The sequence below is a fragment of the Canis lupus genome, chromosome 30, assembly GCF_003254725.2.
Source record: "Canis lupus dingo isolate Sandy chromosome 30, ASM325472v2, whole genome shotgun sequence".
Lineage (NCBI taxonomy): Eukaryota > Metazoa > Chordata > Mammalia > Carnivora > Canidae > Canis > Canis lupus.
The window spans coordinates 820,439-825,270 of NC_064272.1; positions in this window are offsets into that span (position 1 = coordinate 820,439).

Sequence of the window (4,832 nt, forward strand, 5' to 3'; positions counted from 1 at the left end):
TAGGATTTTGATGCATTCCTGTCTCACATTTAGATCTTTCATAATTTTGAGTTTATCTTTGTGTCTGGTGTAAGAGGATGGTCGTTTCATTCTTCTGCATGTGGCTGTCCAACTCTCCCAGAACCATTCATTGAAGACTGTCCTTTTCCCAGTGGATAGTCTTTCCTGCTTTGTTAAATATTAGTTGACCATAGAGTTGAGGGTCCACTTCTGGATTCTCTGTTCTGTTCCATTGATCTATGTGTCTGTTTTTGTGCCAGTACCACACTGTCTTGATGATCACAGCTTTGTAGTACAACCTGAAATCTGGCATTGTGATGACCTCGCCTCTGGTTTTCTTTTTTAATACTACCCTGGCTATTTGGGGTCTTTTCTGATTCCACACAAAACTTAAAATGATTTTTCCAACTCTCTGAAGAAAGTCCATGGCATTTTGATAGGGATTGCATTAAATGTGTACATTGCCCTGGGTGACCCTGACATTTTCACAATATTAATTCTGCCAATCCATGAGCATGGAATATTTTTCCATCTCTTTGTGTCTTCCTCAATTTCTTTCAGAAGTGTTCTATAGTTTTTAGGGTATAGATCCTTTACCTCTTTGGTGAGGTTTATTCCTAGGTATCTTATGCTTTTGGGTGCAATTGTAAATGGGATTGACTCCTTAATTTCTCTTTCTTCAGTCTCATTCTTCGTGCATAGAAATACCACTGATTTCTGTGCATTGATTTTGTATCCTGCCACATTTTTGAATTGCTGTATGAGTTCTAGCAATCTTGGGGTGGAGTCTTTTGGGTTTTCTATGTACAGTATCTTGTCATCTGCAAAGAGGGAGAATTGGACTTCTTTACCTATTCGAATGCCTTTTATTTCCTTTTGCTGTCTAATTGCTGAGGCTAGGACTTCTAGTACTATGCTGAATAGCAGTGGTTAGAGTGGACATCCCTGTCGTGTTCTTGATCTTAGGGGAAAGACTCCCAGTGTTTCCCCATTGAGAAGGATATTATCCTGTGGGCTTTTTGTAGATGGCTTTTAAGATGCTGAGGAATGTTCCCTCTGCCCCTACTGAAGAGCTTTCATCAGGAACGGATGCTATATTTTGTCAAATGCTTTCTCTACATCTATTGAAAGGATCATATGATTCTTGTTTTTACTCTCGTTGATATGATCTATCATGTTGATTGTTTTACCAATGTTGAACCAGCCTTGCATCCCATGGATAAATCCCACTTGGTCATGGTGAATAATCTTCTTCATGTATTGTTGGATCCTATTGGCTACTATCTTGGTGAGAATTTTTGCATCCGAGTTCATCAGGGATATTGGTCTATAATTCTTTTTGGTGGGGTTTTTGTCTGGTTTTGGAATTAAGGTGATGCTGGCCTCAAAAATGAGTTCGGAAGTATTTTGTCTCTTTCTATTTTTCGGAACAGCTTTAGTAGAATAGGTATTGTTTCTTCTTTAACAGAATTCTCCTGGGAAGCCATCTGGCCCTGAACTTTTGCATCTTGGGAGGTGTTTGATGACTGCTTCAATCTCCTCCCTGGCTTTTGCCTTGCTCTGGTTTTCTATTTCTTCCTGTTCCAGTTTTGGGTATTTGTGGTTTCTCAGAAATGTGTCCATTTCTTCTAGATTGCCTAATTTATTGATGTATAGCTGCTCATAATACGTTTTTAAAGTCGTTTGTATTTCTTTGGTATTGGTTGTGATCTGTCCTTTTTCATTCGTGATTTTAAAGATTTGAGTCTTTTCTCTTTTGTTTTTAATAAGGCTGGCTAATGACTTATCTATGTTATTAATTCTTTCAAAGAACCAACTCCTGGTTTTGTTGATCTGTTCTACAATTCTTCCGATCTCTATTTCATTGAGTTCTGCATGAATCTTTATTAATACTCTTCTGTTTGGTGTAGGTTTTATTTGCTGTTCTTTTTCCAGTTTCTTTAGGTGCAAGGTTAGCTTGTGTATTTGAGTTTTTCCCAATCTTTTGAGGTATGATTGTATTGAGATGTATTTCCCTTTATGACTGCTTTTGCTGTATCCCAAAGACTTTGAACAGTTGTATTTTCATTCTCATTAGTTTCCATGAAAACTTTTAATTCTTCTCTAATTTCCTGGTTGACTCATCTTTTAGCAGGATGCTCTTTAACCTCCACGTGTTTGAGTTTCTTCCAAATTTATTATTGTAATTGAGTTCAAATTTCAAAGCATTATGGTCTGAAAATATACAGGGCATAATCCCAATCTTTTGGTATCAGTTGAGACCTGATTTGTGACCCAGTATGTGGTCTGTTCTGGAGAAAATTCCATGTGCACTTGAGAAGAATGTGTATTCAGTTATGTTTGGATGTAAAGTTCTGTATATATCTGTGAAATCCATCTGGTCCAATGCATCATTTAAAGCTCTTGTTTCTTTGGAGATGTTGTGCTTAGAAGATATGTCATTTGCAGAAAGCGCCGTGTTGAAGTCTCCCAGTATTAGTGTATTATTATCCAAGTATGTCTTTACTTTGGTTATTAATTGATTGATATACTTGGTAGCTCCCACATTAGGGGCATAAATATTCATGATTGTTAGGTCCTCTTGTTGGATAGATCCTTTAAGTATGATATAGTGTCCCTCTTCATCTCTTACTACAGTCTTTGGGATAAACTTTATCTGGTATGAGGATTGCTACCCCAGCTTTCTTTTGAGTAGCATTTGAATGGTAAATGGTTCTCCAACCTTTTATTTTCAGGCTGGAGGTGTCCTTAGGTCTAAAATGAGTCTCTTGTAGACAGCAAATAGATGGGTCTTGCTTAATTATCCAGTCTGAAACCCTGCATCTTTTGATGGGATCATTAAGCCCATTCATGTTCAGAGTTACTATTGAAAGATATGAATTTAGTATCAGTGTAATACCTATTCAATCCCTGTTTTAGTGGATTATTTCTTTGGGCTTCCTCTTTCTTTTACAGGGTCCCCCTTAATATTTCTTTCAGAGCTGGTTTGGTGGTCACATATTCTTTCAGTTAATGCCTATCTTGGGAGCTCTTTATCTTTCCCTCTATTCTGAATAAGAGCCTTGTTGGATTAAGTATTCTTGGCTGCATATTCTTCTCATTTATTATCCTGAATATATCCTGCCAGCACTTTCTGGCCTGCCAGGTCTCTATGGAGAGGTCTGCTGTTAATCTAATATTTCTCCCCATTATAAGTTAGGGATGTCTTGTCTCTTGCTACTTAATGGTTTTCTCTTTATCTTTGGAATTTGCAAGTTTCACTATTAAATGTCAAGGTGTTGTATAGTTTTTATTCATTTTAGGGGGTATCTATCTCCTGTATCTGAATGCCTGTTTCCCTCCCCAAATTAGGGAAGTTCTCAGCTATAATTCTTTAAATATGCTTTCTGGTCTTCTGTCCCTTTCGGCACCCTCTACAACCCCAATTAAATGTAGATTTTTCCTTCTGAGGTTGTCATTTATTTCCCTTAACCATTCCTCATGGTGTTTTTTCTCTTTTTTCCTCAGCTTCCTTCCTTGCCATCAACTTGTCTTCTATGTCACTCACTCTTTCTTCTACCTCAGTAGCCCTCCTCATTAGGACCTCCAGTTTGGATTGCATCTCATTTAATTGATTTTTAATTTCGGCCTGATAAGATCTAAATTCTGCAGTCATGAAGTCTCTTGAATTCTTTGTGCTTTTTTCCAGAGCCACCAGTAGATTTATAATTGTTCTTCTGAATTGGCTTTCTGACATCGAATCGTAATCCTCCAGCCCTTTACTGAGATCAGCCCGGGGGGTGTGTGGCACGCTCTCTCCCATGGCGCACTTCCTGTGTTAGTGACCCCAGGAGACTGAAGCTTTCCCTGCTGAGCGCCTTTCAGTCCGGGAGGAATCCAGTGTGGATTTTTAACGTGCCTGCTTCTCCGAGGCTGGGCTCTCCTGTTCAGGAGGCTTTCGCCATCCAGCTTTAGCCAAGTTCCTCGCAGGGCCCCTCCCCCACTGGATTCTTTTTATCCCCCCCACCCCCGTCATCCTACCTTGTTAGCAGTGCAAACTTCTCTGTGTAGCGTTCCAGCTGTTCTCTTTAAATCTCAGGTCGAATTCACAGGTTTTCAGAATGATTTGAAAGTTATCTAGGTAAGTTGGTGGGGACAGGTGACTTGGGGACTCTACTCTTCTACCGTCTTGCCCCCCCGCCCGTAGTGATGGACCTGCATTAGACTTGTGGTGATCATTTCACAATATATACAAATATTGAATCTTCATGTTGTATACTGAAACTAATAAAAGTATTATATTCCAATTATAACTCAATTTTTAAAGAATGAAAATTTTGAATACATGAAAGTAGGAACTACAAAAGAAGAGTGCCAATATATCTTTCCTAAGTTTGGGGGGACCTGATCTGTCAGCTGAGGTTCACTGACAAATCTGTGCAGAGGAGAGAGTAAAGATTTGTCAGAAACATTTTTAGCCTTGAATATTATTCTTCCCATACTTCACTAATAATCTATTGCTGCTGATGATCTTTTGTGTGTTCATGAATAGTGGGCCAGTTTCATAATAAGTTGCCTAGCCCACACATGAATAATAATGCCTTCACTCAACACCCACTCCTATTTATTTGGTAACTCAGAAAAAAATAGTGATATAGTTTTTGAATAGTTATTTATACCACTTCTGAAAAGTATATTTGGTTTTAAAATAATTATATATAACATACTTTATCACATGAAAAGTTTAATACATTTCTTTTTTTTTAAGATTTTATTTATTTATTCATGAGAGACACAGAGAGATAGGCAGAGGGAGAAGCAGGCTCCATGTAGGATGCCTGATGTAAGACTCA